This window comes from Camelina sativa, chromosome 4 (assembly GCF_030686135.1).
Source record: "Camelina sativa cultivar CO46 ecotype springtype chromosome 4, ASM3068613v1".
NCBI lineage: Eukaryota > Viridiplantae > Streptophyta > Magnoliopsida > Brassicales > Brassicaceae > Camelina > Camelina sativa.
In genome coordinates this window covers 10227477-10245358 of record NC_141883.1, presented here as the reverse complement: position 1 = coordinate 10245358, position 17882 = coordinate 10227477, and positions in this window count along the sequence as shown.

Here is a 17882-nt window from a genome sequence, read left to right as displayed (position 1 = left end):
ATATCCTCTCTACAAAGACTTTTTGCTTGACTTGTCAAAGAAGAAGGCTGAAGCTCAAGATGAGAAGGATCTTGAGGACCTTGGAGGAGTTATCATTCCAATCAAGCTTAAGGATCCAGGTCCATTTTATCTGCCTTGCACACTTAGCTATCTTCACTACAACCAATGCCTTTGTGATTTGGGAGCTTCAACAAGTGTCATGCCATATTCCATAGCTCAAAAGCTTGGGAGAACTGACTTCAAATCTACTAGACTCCATGTGTGCCTAGCTGATGGGACAAATAGAGAGGTAGTTGGGAGGTTAGAGAATGTCCCAATCAAGATAGGAAGAGCAAGGTTCCACACTGACTTTGTGGTGATAGAGATGGACAAGGAGCCTGAAGATCCAATCTTACTAGGGAGGCCATTCTTAGCTACTGTTGGAGCAGTTATTGATGTCAAGGAAGGTCTTGTGACCTTGAACATTGCTGAAGATGTAGTTATGAAGTTCAATATCTACAATCCAACCAACCTTCCCACCATTGATGACCAGCCTTTTACTATCAAGGACAAAGGTGGTCAAGAAGGGTTAAGTGATAAGGCAACTCCAAAAGCTGAGCTCCCACTTCAAGAGGATTGTGGAAAAGCTTAAGAGGTCAGTTCAAGAGTTGACTATTATGGTTGAGGATCTTCAAGTAAAGCTGAACAAGAGGTCTTTAAGGAAAGCAAGACCAAGGCTCAAAATCAAGAAGAAATATGGTTTGTGTGCTAAGGGTGAGGTGATCAAGGATCAACTTCACAGTGACCAAGAGGTTCCAGGGAGGATTTCATCACCTCCTTGGTATCTAGATCAAGTCTAAGAAGGAAATCAAAGTCAAGCTTAGTGACTTTAAACAAGCTCACTAGGGAGGAAATCCCTAAGGTATCTCTGTACATATTGCCTTGGAATTTTAGTATTTTGATTTTTGCTTTCGTATTTTCATGGTTAGGCAAGCTAGGGAGTCTGAATCGAACAGGAAGGGACAGCTAACGGAGACTCGCGGTCCAGCTCGACCCCCCCACTCGGACATGCACTCGACCGAGTCACGGTCGATTGGCATTGTCGAGCTGCCCGAATCACCTTCCTCCAGTCACCAGCAGGACCCCAGCTACAACTTTGATAGTATGCAGGAGGATGTGGACAGCTTCTTCTCCAATCCTTGAGGTAACATTATCACCTTACCATTGTACATACCATAGCATTTCATATGTTGTGTTTTGTTTTAACTCTTGAATCCTCAAGCAAATTTCTTTCACACAAGGGACTGTGTGATTTAAGTTTGGGGGAGGGTTTGAGATAGCATTTGATGTTGTGTTTTGTTTTCTTATTTCAAATTTTTATCATCATCATGTTAGCACTTGCATAATCATCTAAGGCATAGGAAAACCATAAAAATTTGAAAATTTTTTGCAAAAATCTTTATAAAAAAAGTTTGCATTGCATAATTAAGTATTTTGTTTATCATATAGGACTGTTTGCATTAGGGATCTATGATGAGTTTTTCCTTGTTAGCTTGCTTAATTCACTAGACTAGGATCAATGCCCAAGTTAATAGTACTTTGATGCTAGTTGAGTGGTTAGAAGCATAAGATTGAACCAAGCCTTGAATTCCTGAATTGCATTCGGTCTAAATTGAAGCATGTTGTGATTTGATGCCATTTCCTATCTATAAGAACCTAATATTGACTTTCAATTATCAATGTGTGCATTGCTTTAAACTCATGGATACCATATACATATTTGGATCATCTTCTTCCTTTTTACCACTCTTGTTGATCCAAGTAGCTGATTTCACTTTTAAATCAGTTTCCCTACCCCTAACCAAACCTTCTTTCAAGCCATGTTTATTCTTGTGTGTGTGAGGCCTATTTTTGGGATTGAGCTTGGTAGAAAGTGTTAGGTTTGAACTGACAAGAGTAAAACCTTGTGTAGTTCTAGTTTGCATTTTTCAAACTAGATAGGACTAGGTAGTTCACTTGTTGGGTTTGGGACTTGGCTGTCATGAAAAGAAAAGAGGAAAAAGAGAAAGAAAAGGTTAGAGTCTTTAGGAGGGGGATGTGTTTAAGTAAATTTAAAGTCTAGTGAAAGAATGGGAAGAATAAGGTTATCTAAGATGGTTCTAGTTAAAGAAAAGAAAAGCAAGCAAAGTGAAGTTTAGCAAAAAGCTTATATGTCTTCTAAAGCTCAATCCATTTTTTTTTTTTTTATGAGAGAACCTTGATATTGATAAGCCCTACTCTAAAAAGAGACCATCATTGTCTCTAAACCTTTTACTGCCAAGCCAAATGAGTTTAAGCATTGCATAGAATTGATTCATGTTCTTGATTAATGAATGTTAAAGGAAATGGTTGATTTGAATGCATGTGGATGTCTAAGGCTCAAATCAGTGAAGGTTGTGATATGCTTGTCTAAAGTCTTTAGGTATAGCTCATTCAACTTGCATCATAGTACTAGTAACTTGGACATTGATTCTAGATAGTCTATTTGCAAGCTTTAGGAGCTGAGATCCCACTTTCAAACCTCATCTACCTTCTTATGTCTTGTTTATTTGCTTGAGGGCAAGCAAAGACTAAGTTTGGGGGTGTTGATGTTCATATATTTTACCATGTTTTCCCTTAGTTTATTCACATCTTTTGCATCTTTTGCTAGCCATTTTCATCATTATTGTGTAGCTTTAGGACTAATCATGCATTAGAGTTTAGTTGCATTGCATTTGCATCTTTTCATGCATAAACAGGTGATTTTGGAGCTTAAGGAGCATGGAAACAATCCCGAGGAGAAGTGAAGCAATCTTGAAGGGAAAGCAAGAGAGTTAAGGCTGAAGAACCAAGGTCCAGAGTCCAACTCGACCAAGCACTCGACCGAGTGGGTAGATGGACTCGACCGAGTGGGTAGATGGACTCGACCGAGTGGAGTGTGCACGAGAGAAGCCAGCTCGACCATGGACTCGACCGAGCACTGGTCGAGTTGACCGAGCCGTTGACTACTTTGACTTTTTCTATTTTTAGGGCTTCCACCTCCTCATCTATATAAGGCCTTGTACCTGCAGCCACCAAAGTGTGCAACTTTTTAGATATTCCCTAAACCTAGTTTTTACCTTTTTTAGTTTTATTCCTTTTGCATTTTTATTTTTAAGATCTTGTACTTCCTAAAAAAAGAAGACTAGATTCTTATATTTTGTTGGTTCTATAACTTTCAGGATATTGAGAATTTGAGTTTCATCCTTTCATCAATATTGAAGATCTTTGTTTAATCTTTTTAATAATGCAAGTTTCAATATTTTCTGGGTTTTTGACTTTGATCATCATGTATTGTTGTGAGTAGTTTCCTTAGGATCTTGAGGATGGGTTAGGATGGATTGATCTTGTGGTTTGTGTGACTTAGTCAAGCTTGATTGTTGTAGATCTCTTCTAGGGTAGATGATCTCAATGCTGATTCTATATCTGAGAGGGTAGAGTCTGATTTCAAGCTTCTTAGCATCACACCAATGTTTAGGAAGCATAGATAAGGCTAGATCTAGAGCTTACCATTAGGCTTGCTAAGAGATTAGAGGTCTTGTTTGGTTTGAGATGTATTGCTTAATGCCTGCTTGTGTAGATTCTTTACTGTGTGAGAACAAGTCTAGAATTGCATAGGTTTGATTGTTTCTTGACCATGAGAGTGGGAGAAACTTGTCTTAGATTAATATGTCTAGAGGTTAGCTCAAAGTTTGCTTGAGATTTGTTGACCAAGTTAGATAACCACAATGATTAGTCCATCCCATGAATCCATCCTCAGGACCTTCTTTGTTTATTGAAATCTTAGTCTTAATCCTGTTGCTTGCTTGTTGTTTGATTGGATTTAGCATTACTCTGTTTTTATTGCATTGCTCTGTTTCTGCGTCTAGTCTAGCTCGACCACCCACTCGACCTACACTCGGTCGAGTGCTGCTCGAGTTCATCCCCAGAACTCTGTGTTTATGATTTGTGTTTGTCTTATTTCATTCCTGTTTCATTCCAGTTGCATACATTTAGTTTTCAATTCAATACTTATCTTGCATTGGTTCATTAGTAGTAGTCTCTGTTTCTGTTCCTGCTTTATCACTGTTTCAATCATTCAGTTTCATTTGCATCTAGTTGTTAGTTCTTGTAGTTTATTTTCTGCATTTTACATTTTCTTCCTAGGATTGTTAGTGACAAACAATCTTTACATTTGTCTTAACTTAGATTCATATGCATATCTTAATTGTTCACAAACACTCATTTAGGATTGATACCTCTTGTACTGCAATAGCATAAGGGGAATTGAAACACCCATCCATCATTCCATTCATATCTCACCATTGCATACATCATCATTCACACCACAACATACATCTTGTTTCATTGACCTCTCTAATGTCACTATCAACACTTGGGAGCGCACCCTTACCTCTCTCTATATGTCTCTATCTTATATTTCTATTTGTGTAAAAGGGTAGGGATTTAACCTAGTCTTGGCCGCCTATTTAAGGGTGTAGCCACTTGTTGTATTTGAACTATTCTAATTGAATACACTTTGTTAGACATTCTCTTTGTTCTTCACCATACTCCGTCTAATACTACCATTCTCTTCCGCTAATTCTAACAAATTATACCCATTTTGTCCCGAAACAGGCTAAAACAAAGAAAACATTGATTCGAAGCAGTAAACAACTTTGTTATTATTTCTAGGATTAGAATGTGTGACAGTCAAATGCATTTTACTAATAGTAAGATTTCGAGATGAATTTGGAGTGTTTAGACAACACTTAAACCCGTTTTATCCCGAAACAAGCTTAAACCGAGAAAACAGGCTAAAACCGAGGGAAAACATTGATTCGAAGCAGTAAACAGATATGTTACTCTTTTTAGGGTCAAAATATGTAACAATCCAATGCATTTGACTTATGATAAGAGTTCAAGTTGAATTTGGAGTGTTTAGACACCAATTATACCCATTTTGTCCCGAAACAGGCTAAAACAAAGAAAACATTGATTCGAAGCAGTAAACAGCTTTGTTACTATTTCTAGGGTTAGAATGTGTGACAGTCAAATGCAATTTACTAATAGTAAGAGTTCGAGATGAATTTGGAGTGTTTAGACAACACTTAAACACGTTTTATCCCAAAACAGGCTTAAACCAAGTAAACAGGCTAGAATCAAGAGAAAACATTGATTCGAAGCATTAAACAACTATGTTACTCTTTCTAGGGTCAAAATATGTAACAATCTAATGCATTTGAGTAATTATAAGAGTTCTTGTAAAATTTGGAGTGTTTAAACACCACTTTTACCCATTTTGTCCTGAAATAGGCTAAAACCGAGAAAACAATGATTTGAAACAGTAAACAGCTTTGTTACTGTTTATAGGGTCAGAATGTGTGACAATCCAATGCATTTGACTAATTGTAAGAGTTCGGAATAAATTTGGAGTGTTTAGACAACACTTAAACCCGTTTTATCCTAAAACAAGCTTAAACCAAGAAAAGAGGCTAAAACCGAGAGAAAACATTGATTCGAAGCAGTAAACAGATATGTTACTCTTTCTAGGGTCAAAATATGTAACAATCCAATGCATTTGACTAATTATAAGAGTTCGAGTTTAATTTGGAGTGTTTAGACACCACTTATACCCATTTTGTCCTGAAACAGGCTAACACCAAGAAAGCATTGATTCAAAGCAGTAAACAGCTTTGTTACTCTTTCTAGGGTCAGAATGTGTGACAATCTAATGAATTTTACTAATTGTAAGAGTTCGGGATGAATTTGGAGTGTTTAGACAACACTTAAACCCGTTTTATCCCAAAACAGGCTTAAACCGAGAAAACAGGCTAAAACCGAGAGAAAACATTGATTCGAAGCAGTAAACAGCTTTGTTACTATTTCTAGGGTTATAATGTGTGACAGTCAAATGCATTTTACTAATAGTAGGAGTTTGAGATGAATTTGGAGTGTTTAGACAACACTTAAACCCGTTTTATCCAAAAACAGGCTTAAATCTAGAAAATAGGCTAAAACCGAGAAAACAATGATTCGTAGCAGTAAACAGCTATGTTACTGTTTATAGGGTCAGAATGTTTGACAATCCAATGCATTTGAGTAATTATAAGAGTTCCTATAAAATTTGGAGTGTTTAAACACCACTTTTACCCGTTTTGTCCTGAAATAGGCTAAAACCGAGAAAACAATGATTTGAAGCAGTAAACAGCTTTGTTACTGTTTACAGGGTCAGAATGTGTGACAATCCAATGCATTTGACTAATTTTAAGAGTTCGGAATAAATTTGGAGTGTTTAGACAACACTTAAACCTGTTTTATCCTAAAACAGGCTTAAACCAAGAAAAGAGGCTAAAACCGAGAGAAATCACTGATTCGAAGCAGTAAACAGCTAGGTTACTCTTTATAGGGTCAAAAATGTAACAATCCAATGCATTTGACTAATTATAAGAGTTCGAGTTTAATTTGGAGTGTTTAGACACCACTTATACCCATTTTGTCCCGAAACAGGCTAACACCGAGAAAACATTGATTCAAAGCAGTAAACAGCTTTGTTACTCTTTCTAGGGTGAGAATGTGTGACAATCTATTGAATTTTACTAATTGTAAGAGTTTGAGATGAATTTGGAGTGTTTAGACAACACTTAAACCCGTTTTATCCCAAAACAGGCTTAAACCGAGAAAACAGGCTAAAACCGAGAGAAAATATTGATTCAAAGCAGTAAACAGCTATGTTACTCTTTCTAGGGTCAAAATATGTAACAATCCAATGCATTTTACTCATTGTAAGAGTTCAGGTTGAATTTGGAGTGTGTAGACACCAATTATACCCATTTTGTCCCGAAAAAGGCTAAAACCAAGAAAACATTGATTTGAAGCAGTAAACAGCTTTGTTACTATTTCGAGGGTTAGAATGTGTGACAGTCAAATGCATTTTACTAATAGTAGGAGTTTGAGATGAATTTGGAGTGTTTAGACAGCACTTAAACCCGTGTTATCCAAAAACAGGCTTAAATCTAGAAAATAGACTAAAACCGAGAAAACAATGATTCGTTGCAGTAAACAGCTATTTTACTGTTTATAGGGTCAGAATGTGTGACAATCCAATGCATTTGAGTAATTATAAGAGTTCCTGTAAAATTTGGAGTGTTTAGACAACACTTAAACCCGTTTTATCCTGAAATAGGCTAAAACCGAGAAAACAATGATTCGAGGCAGTAAACAGCTTTGTTACTGTTAATAGTGCCAGAATGTGTGACAATCCAATGCATTTGACTAATTTTAAGAGTTCGGAATAAATTTGGAGTGTTTAGACAACACTTAAACCTGTTTTATCCCAAAACAGGCTTAAACCAAGAAAAGATTCTAAACCCGAGAGAAAACATTGATTCGAAGCAGTAAACAACTATGTTACTCTTTATAGGGTCAAAATATGTAACAATCCAATGCATTTGACTAATTATAAGAGTTCAAGTTTAATGTGGACTGTTTAGACACCACTTATACCCATTTTGTCCCGAAACAGGCTAACACCAAGAAAACATTGATTCAAAGCAGTAAACAGCTTTGTTGTTATTTCTAGGGTTAGAATGTGTGACAGTCAAATGCATTTTACTAATACTAAGATTTCGAGATGAATTTGGAGTGTTTAGACAACACTTAAACACGTTTTATCCCAAAACAGGCTTAAACCAAGAAAACAGGCTAAAATCGAGAGAAAACATTGATTCGAAGCAGTAAACAGCTATGTTACTCTTTCTAGGGTCAACATATGTAACAATCTAATGCATTTGAGTAATTATAAGAGTTGTTGTAAAATTTGGAGTGTTTAAACACCACTTTTACTCATTTTGTCCTGAAATACGCTAAAACCGAGAAAACAATGATTCGAAGCAGTAAACAGCTTTGTTACTGTTTATAGGGTCAGAATGTGTGACAATCCAATGCATTTGACTAATTGTAAGAGTTCGGAATAAATTTGGAGTGTTTAGACAACACTTAAACCCGTTTTATCCTAAAACAGGCTTAAACCAAGAAAAGAGGCTAAAACCAAGAGAAAACATTGATTTGAAGCAGTAAACAGCTATGTTACTCTTTATAGGGTCAAAATATGTAACAATCCAATGCATTTGACTAATTATAAGAGTTCAAGATTAATTTGGAGTGTTTAGACACCACTTATACACATTTTGTCCCGAAACAGGCTAACACCAAGAAAACATTGATTCAAAGCAGTAAACAGCTTTGTTATTATTTCTAGGGTTAGAATGTGTGACAGTCAAATTCATTTTACTAATAGTAAGATTTCGAGATGAATTTGGAGTGTTTAGACAACACTTAAACACGTTTTATCCCAAAACAGGCTTAAACCAAGAAAACCGGCTAAAATCGAGAGAAAACATTGATTCGAAGCAGTAAACAGCTATGTTACTCTTTCTAGGGTCAAAATATGTGACAATCTAATGCATTTGACTAATTTTAAGAGTTCCTGTAAAATTTGGAGTGTTTCAACACCACTTTTACTCATTTTGTCCTGAAATACGCTAAAACCGAGAAAACAATGATTCGAAGCAGTAAACAGCTTTGTTACTGTTTATAGGGTCAGAATGTGTCACAATCCAATGCATTTGACTAATTGTAAGAGTTCGGAATAAATTTGGAGTGTTTAGACAACACTAAAACCCGTTTTATCTCAAAACAGGGTTAAACCAAGAAAACAGGCTAAAATCGAGAGAAAACATTGATTCGAAGCAGTAAACAGCTATGTTACTCTTTCTAGGGTCAAAATATGTAACAATCTAATGCATTTGAGTAATTATAAGAGTTGCTGTAAAATTTGGAGTGTTTAAACACCACTTTTACCCATTTTGTCCCGAAACAGGCTAACACCTAGAAAACATTGATTCAAAGCAGTAAACAGCTTTGTTACTCTTTCTGGGTCAGAATGTGTGACAATCTAATGAATATTACTAATTGTAAGAGTTTGGGATGAGTTTGGGATGAGTTTGGAGTGTTTAGACAACACTTAAACCCGTTTTATCCTAAAACAGGCTTAAACCAAGAAAAGAGGCTAAACCCAAGAGAAAACATTGATTCGAAGCAGTAAACAGCTATGTTATTCTTTATAGGGTCAAAAAATGTAACAATCCAATGCATTTGACTAATTATAAGAGTTCAAGTTTAATTTGGAGTGTTTAAACACCACTTTTACCCATTTTGTCCCGAAACAGGCTAACACCGAGAAAACATTGATTCAAAGCAGTAAACAGCTTTGTTACTCTTTCTGGGTCAGAATGTGTGACAATCTAATGAATATTACTAATTGTAAGAGTTTGGGATGAGTTTGGGATGAGTTTGGAGTGTTTAGACAACACTTAAACCCGTTTTATCCTAAAACAGGCTTAAACCAAGAAAAGAGGCTAAACCCAAGAGAAAACATTGATTCGAAGCAGTAAACAGTATGTTATTCTTTATAGGGTCAAAAAATGTAACAATCCAATGCATTTGACTTATTGTAAGAGTTCGAGTTTAATTTGGAGTGTTTAGACACCAATTATACCCATTTTGTCCCGAAACAGGCTAACACCGAGAAAACATTGATTCAAAGCAGTAAACAGCTTTGTTACTCTTTCTAGGGTCAGAATGTGTGATAATCTAATGAATTTTACTAATTTTAAGAGTTTGGAATGAGTTTGGAGTGTTTAGACAACACTTAAACCTGTTTTATCCCAAAAAAGGCTTAAACCAAGAAAACAGGCTAAAACCGAGAGAAAACATTGATTCGAAGCAGTAAACAGCTATGTTACTCTTTCTAGGGTCAAAATATGTAACAATCCAATGCATTTGACTCATTGTAAGAGTTTAGGTTGAATTTGGAGTGTTTAGACACCAATTATACCCATTTTATCCCGAAAAAGGCTAAAACCAAGAAAACATTGATTTGAAGCAGTAAACAGCTATGTTACTGTTTATAGGGTGAGAATGTGTGACAATCCAATGCATTTGAGTAATTATAAGAGTTCCTGTAAAATTTGGAGTGTTTAGACAACACTTAAACCCGCTTTATCCTGAAATAGGCTAAAACCGAGAAAACAATGATTCGAAGCAGTAAACAGCTTTGTTACTGTTTATAGGGTCAGAATGTGTGAAAATCCAATGCATTTGACTAATTGTAAGAGTTCGGAATAAATTTGGAGTGTTTAGACAACACTTAAACCCGTTTTATCCCGACACAGGCTTAAACCAAGCAAAGAGGCTAAAACCGAGAGAAAACATTGATTCGAAGCAATAAAAAGCTTTGTTACTGTTTATAGGGTAAGAATGTGTGACAATCCAATGCATTTGACTAATTGTATGAGTTCGGAATAAATTTGGAGTGTTTAGACAACACTTAAACCCGTTTTATCCCAAAATAGGCTTAAACCAAGAAAAATGCTAAACCCGAGAGAAAACATTGATTCGAAAAAGTAAACAGCTATGTTACTCTTTATAGGGTCAAAAACTGTAACAATCCAATGCATTTGACTAATTATAAGAGTTCGAGTTTAATTTGGAGTGTTTAGACACCACTTATAACCATTTTGTCCCGAAACAGGCTAAAACCGAGAAAACATTGATTCAAAGCAGTAAACAGCTTTGTTACTCTTTCTAGGGTCAGAATGTGTGACAGTCAAATGCATTTTACTAATAGTAAGAGTTCGTGATGAATTTGGAGTGTTTAGACAACACTTAAACACGTTTTATCCCAAAAGAAGCTTAAACCAAGAAAACAGGCTAAAATCGAGAGAAAACATTGATTCGAAGCAGTAAACAGCTATGTTACTCTTTCTAGGGTCAAAATATGTAATAATCTAATGCATTTGAGTAATTATAAGAGTTCCTGTAAAATTTGGAGTGTTTAAACACCACTTTTACCCATTTTGTCCTGAAATTGGCAAAAACCGAGAAAACAATGATTCGAAGCAATAAACAGCTTTGTTACTGTTATAGGGTCAGAATGTGTGACAATCCAATGCATTTGACTAATTTTAAGAGTTTGGAATAAATTTGGAGTGTTTAGAAAACACTTAAACCGGTTTTATCCTAAAAGAGGCTTAAACCAAGAAAAGAGGCTAAAACCGAGAGAAAACATTGATTCGAAGCAGTAAACAGCTATGTTACTCTTTATAGGGTCAAAAAATGTAGCAACCCAATGCATTTGACTAATTATAAGAGATAGAGTTTTATTTGGAGTGTTTAGACACAACTTATACCCATTTTGTCCCGAAACAGGCTAACACCGAGAAAACATTGATTCATAGCAGTAAACAGCTTTGTTACTCTTTCTAGGGTCAGAATGTGTGACAATCTAATGAATTTTACTAATTGTAAGAGTTTGGGATGAGTTTGGAGTGTTTAGACAACACTTAAACTCATTTTATCCTAAAACAGGCTTAAACCGAGAAAACATGCTAAAACCGAGAGAAAACATTGATTCGAAGCAGTAAACAGCTATGTTACTCTTTCTAGGGTCAAAATATGTAACAATCCAATGCATTTGACTCATTGTAAGAGTTCAGGTTGAATTTGGAGTGTTTAGACACCAATTATACCCATTTTGTCCCGAAAAAGGCTAAACCCTAGAAAACATTGATTTGAAGCAGTAAACAGCTTTGTTACTATTTCGAGGGTTAGAATGTTAGACAGTCAAATGCATTTTACTAATAGTAGGAGTTTGAGATGAATTTGGAGTGTTTAGACAACACTTAAACCCGTTTTATCCAAAAACAGGCTTAAATCTAGAAAATAGGCTAAAACCGAGAAAACAATGATTCGTAGCCGTAAACAGCTATGTTAGTGTTTATAGGGTCGGAATGTGTGACAATCCAATGCATTTGAGTAATTATAAGAGTTCCTGTAAAATTTGGAGTGTTTAGACAACACTTAAACCCGTTTTATCCTGAAATAGGCTAAAACCGAGAAAACAATGATTCGAAGCAGTAAACAGCTTTGTTACTGTTTATAGGATCAGAATGTGTGACAATCCAATGTATTTGACTAATTGTAAGAGTTCGGAATAAATTTGGAGTGTTTAGACAACACTTAAACCCGTTTTATCCCAAAAATGGCTTAAACCAAGAAAAGAGGCTAAAACCGAGAGAAAACATTGATTCGAAGCAATAAAAAGCTTTGTTACTGTTTATAGGGTCAGAATGTGTGACAATCCAATGCATTTGAATAATTGTATGAGTTCAGAATAAATTTGGAGTGATTAGACAACACTTAAACCCGTTTTATCCCAAAACAGGCTTAAACCAAGAAAAGAGGCTAAACCCGAGAGAAAACATTGATTCGAAGCAGTAAACAGCTATGTTATTCTTTATAGGGTCAAAATATGTAACAATCCAATGCATTTGACTAATTATAAGAGTTCGAGTTTAATTTGGAGTGTTTAGACACCACTTATACCCATTTTGTCCCGAAACAGGCTAAAACCGAGAAAACATTGATTCAAAGCAGTAAACAGCTTTGTTACTCTTTCTAGGGTCAGAATGTGTGACAGTCAAATGCATTTTACTAATAGTAAGAGTTCGTGATGAATTTGGAGTGTTTAGACAACACTTAAACACGTTTTATCCCAAAAGAGGCTTAAACCAAGAAAACAGGCTAAAATCGAGAGAAAAAATTGATTCAAAGCAGTAAACAGCTATGTTACTCTTTCTAGGGTCAAAATATGTAACAATCTAATGCATTTGAGTAATTATAAGAGTTCCTGTAAAATTTGGAGTGTTTCAACACCACTTTTACTCATCTTGTCCTGAAATACGCTAAAACCGAGAAAACAATGATTCGAAGCAGTAAACAGCTTTGTTACTGTTTGTAGGGTCAGAATGTGTGACAATCCAATGCATTTGACTAATTGTAAGAGTTCGGAATAAATTTGGAGTGTTTAGACAACACTAAAACCCGTTTTATCTCAAAACAGGTTTAAACCAAGAAAACAGGTTAAAATCGAGAGAAAACATTGATTCGAAGCAGTAAACAGCTATGTTACTCTTTCTAGGGTCAAAATATGTAACAATCTAATGCATTTGAGTAATTATAAGAGTTGCTGTAAAATTTGGAGTGTTTAAACACCACTTTTACCCATTTTGTCCTAAAATAGGCTAAAACCGAGAAAACAATGATTCGAAGCAGTAAACAGCTTTGTTACTGTTTATAGGGTCAGAATGTGTCACAATCCAATGCATTTGACTAACTGTAAGAGTTTGGAATAAATTTGGAGTGTTTAGACAACACTTAAACCCGTTTTATCCTAAAACAGGCTTAAACCAAGAAAAGAGGCTAAAACCGAGAGAAAACGTTGATTCGAAGCAGTAAACAGCTATGTTACTCTTTATAGGGTAAAAAAATGTAACAATACAATGCATTTGACTAATTATAAGAGTTCGAGTTTAATTTGGAGTGTTTAGACACCACTTATACCCATTTTGTCCCGAAACAGGCTAACACCGAGAAAACATTGATTCAAAGCAGTAAACAGCTTTGTTACTCTTTCTGGGTCAGAATGTGTGACAATCTAATGAATATTACTAATTGTAAGAGTTTGGGATGAGTTTGGGATGAGTTTGGAGTGTTTAGACAACACTTAAACCCGTTTTATCCTAAAACAGGCTTAAACCAAGAAAAGAGGCTAAACCCAAGAGAAAACATTGATTCGAAGCAGTAAACAGCTATGTTATTCTTTATAGGGTCAAAAAATGTAACAATCCAATGCATTTGACTTATTGTAAGAGTTCGAGTTTAATTTGGAGTGTTTAGACACCAATTATACCCATTTTGTCCCGAAACAGGCTAACACCGAGAAAACATTGATTCAAAGCAGTAAACGGCTTTGTTACTCTTTCTAGGGTCAGAATGTGTGATAATCTAATGAATTTTACTAATTGTAAGAGTTTGGAATGAGTTTGGAGTGTTTAGACAACACTTAAACCTGTTTTATCCCAAAACAGGCTTAAACCAAGAAAACAGGCTACAACCGAGAGAAAACATTGATTCGAAGCAGTAAACAGCTATGTTACTCTTTCTAGGGTCAAAATATGTAACAATCCAATGCATTTGACTCATTGTAAGATTCAGGTTGAATTTGGAGTGTTTAGACACCAATTATACCCATTTTATCCCGAAAAAGGCTAAAACCAAGAAAACATTGATTTGAAGCAGTAAACAGCAATGTTACTGTTTATAGGGTGAGAATGTGTGACAATCCAATGCATTTGAGTAATTATAAGAGTTCGAGATGAATTTGGAGTGTTTAGACAACACGTATACCCATTTTGTCCTGAAAGAGGCTAATACCAAGAAAACATTGATTCAAAGCAGTAAACAGCTTTGTTACTCTTTCTAGGGTCAGAATGTGTGACAATCTAATGAATTTTACTAATTTTAAGAGTTCGGGATGAATTTGGAGCGTTTAGACAACACTTAAACCCGTTTTATCCCGAAACAGGCTTAAACCAAGAAAACAGGCTAAAACCGAGAGAAAACATTGATTCGAAGCAGTAAACAGATATGTTACTCTTTTTAGGGTCAAAATATGTAACAATCCAATGCATTTGACTTATGATAAGTGTTTAGACAACACTTAAACCCGTTTTATCCTGAAATAGGCTAAAACCGAGAAAACAATGATTCGAAGCAGTAAACAGCTTTGTTACTGTTTATAAGGTCAAAATGTGTGAAAATCCAATCCATTTGACTAATTGTAAGAGTTCGGAATAAATTTGGAGTGTTTAGACAACACTTAAACCCGTTTTATCCCAACACAGGCTTAAACCAAGCAAAGAGGCTAAAACCGAGAGAAAACATTGATTCGAAGCAATAAAAAGCTTTGTTACTGTTTATAGGGTCAGAATGTGTGACAATCCAATGCATTTTACTAATTGTATGAGTTCGGAATAAATTTGGAGTGTTTAGACAACACTTAAACCCGTTTTATCCCAAAACAGACTTAAACCAAGAAAAGAGGCTAAACCCGAGAGAAAACATTGATTCGAAAAAGTAAACAGCTATGTTACTCTTTATAGGGTCAAAAAATGTAACAATCCAATGCATTTGACTAATTATAAGGGTTCGAGTTTAATTTGGAGTGTTTAGACACAACTTATACCCATTTTGTCCCGAAACAGGCTAACACCGAGAAAACATTGATTCATAGCAGTAAACAGCTTTGTTACTCTTTCTAGGGTCAGAATGTGGGACAATCTAATGAATTTTACTAATTGTAAGAGTTTGGGATGAGTTTGGAGTGTTTAGACAACACTTAAACCCGTTTTATCCTAAAACAGGCTTAAACCGAGAAAACAGGCTAAAACCGAGAGAAAACATTGATTCGAAGCAGTAAACAGCTATGTTACTCTTTCTAGGGTCAAAATATGTAGCAATCCAATGCATTTGACTCAGTGTAAGAGTTCAGGTTGAATTTGGAGTGTTTAGACACCAATTATACCCATTTTGTCCCGAAAAAGGCTAAAACCAAGAAAACATTGATTTGAAGCAGTAAACAGCTTTGTTACTATTTCGAGGGTTAGAATGTTAGACAGTCAAATGCATTTTACTAATATTAGGAGTTTGAGATGAATTTGGAATGTTTAGACAACACTTAAACCCGTTTTATCCAAAAACAGGCTTAAATCTAGAAAATAGGCTAAAACCGAGAAAACAATGATTCGTAGCAGTAAACAGCTATGTTAGTGTTTATAGGGTCAGAATGTGTGACAATCCAATGCATTTGAGTAATTATAAGATTTCCTGTAAAATTTGGAGTGTTTAGACAACACTTAAACCCGTTTTATCCTGAAATAGGCTAAAACCGAGAAAACAATGATTTGAAGCAGTGAACAGCTTTGTTACTGTTTCTAGGATCAGAATGTGTGACAATCCAATGTATTTGACAAATTGTAAGAGTTTGGAATAATTTTGGAGTGTTTAGACAACACTTAAACCCGTTTTATCCCAAAAATGGCTTAAACCAAGAAAAGAGGCTAAAACCGAGAGAAAACATTGATTCGAAGCAATAAAAAGCTTTGTTACTGTTTATAGGGTCAGAATGTGTGACAATCCAATGCATTTGAATAATTGTATGAGTTCAGAATAAATTTGGAGTGTTTAGACAACACTTAAACCCGTTTTATCCCAAAACAGGCTTAAACCAAGAAAAGAGGCTAAACCCGAGAGAAAACATTGATTCGAAGCAGTAAACAGCTATGTTATTCTTTATAGGGTCAAAATATGTAACAATCCAATGCATTTGACTAATTATAAGAGTTCAAGTTTAATTTGGAGTGTTTAGACACCACTTATACCCATTTTGTCCCGAAACAGGCTAACACCAAGAAAACATTGATTCAAAGCAGTAACAAGCTTTGTTATTATTTCTAGGGTTAGAATGTGTGACAGTCAAATGCATTTTACTAATAGTAAGAGTTCAAGATGAATTTGGAGTGTTTAGACAACACTTAAACACGTTTTATCCCAAAACAGGCTTAAACCAAGAAAACAGGCTAAAATCGAGAGAAAACATTGATTCGAAGCAGTAAACAGCTATGTTAATCTTTATAGGGTCAAAATATGAAGCAATCCAATGCATTTGACTAATTATAAGAGTTCGAGTTTAATTTGGAGTGTTTAGACACCACTTATACCCATTTTGTCCCGAAACAGGCTAACACCGAGAAAACATAGATTCAAAGCAGTAAACAGCTTTGTTACTCTTTCTAGGGTCAGAATGTGTGACAGTCAAATGCATTTTACTAATAGTAAGAGTTCGAGATGAATTTGGAGTGTTAGGCAACACTTAAACCCGTTTTGTCCCAAAACAGGCTTAAACCAAGAAAACAGGTTAAACCGAGAGAAAACATTGATTCGAAGCAGTAAATAGCTATGTTACTCTTTATACGGTAAAAATATGTAACAATCCAATGCATTTGACTAATTATAAGAGTTCGAGATTAATTTGGAGTGTTTAGACACCACTTATACCCATTTTCTCCCGAAACAGGCTAACACCAAGAATACATTGATTCAAAGCAGTAAACTGCTTTGTTACTCTCTCTAGGGTCAGAATGTGTGATAGTCAAATGCATTTTACTAATAGTAAGAGTTCGAGATGAATTTGGAGTGTGTAGACAACACTTAAACCCGTTTAATCCCAAAACAGGCTTAAACCAAGAAAACTGGTTATAACCGAGAGAAAACATTGATTCGAAGCAGGAAATAGCTATGTTACTCTTTATACGGTCAAAATATGTAACAATCCAATGCTTCTGACTAATTATAAGAGTTCGAGTTTAATTTGGAGTGTTTAGACACCACTTATACCCATTTTCTCCCGAAACAGGCTAACACCAAGAATACATTGATTCAAAGCAGTAAACTGCTTTGTTACTCTCTCTAGGGTCAGAATGTGTGACAGTCAAATGCATTTTACTAATAGTAAGAGTTCGAGATGAATTTGGAGTGTTTAGACAACACTTAAACACGTTTTATCCCAAAACAGGCTTAAACCAAGAAAACAGGCTAAAATCGAGGGAAAACATTGATTCGAAGCAGTAAACAGCTACGTTACTCTTTAAACGGTCAAAATATGTAACAATCCAATGCATTTGACTAATTATCAGAGTTTGAGTTTAATTTGGGGTGTTTAGACACCACTTATACCCATTTTGTCCCGAAACAGGCTAAGAACGAGAAAACATAGATTCAAAGCAGTAAACAGCTTTGTTACTCTTTATAGGGTCAGAATGTGTGACAGTCAAATGCATTTTACTAATAGTAAGACTTCGAGATGAATTTGGAGTGTTTAGACAACACTTAAACCCGTTTTATCC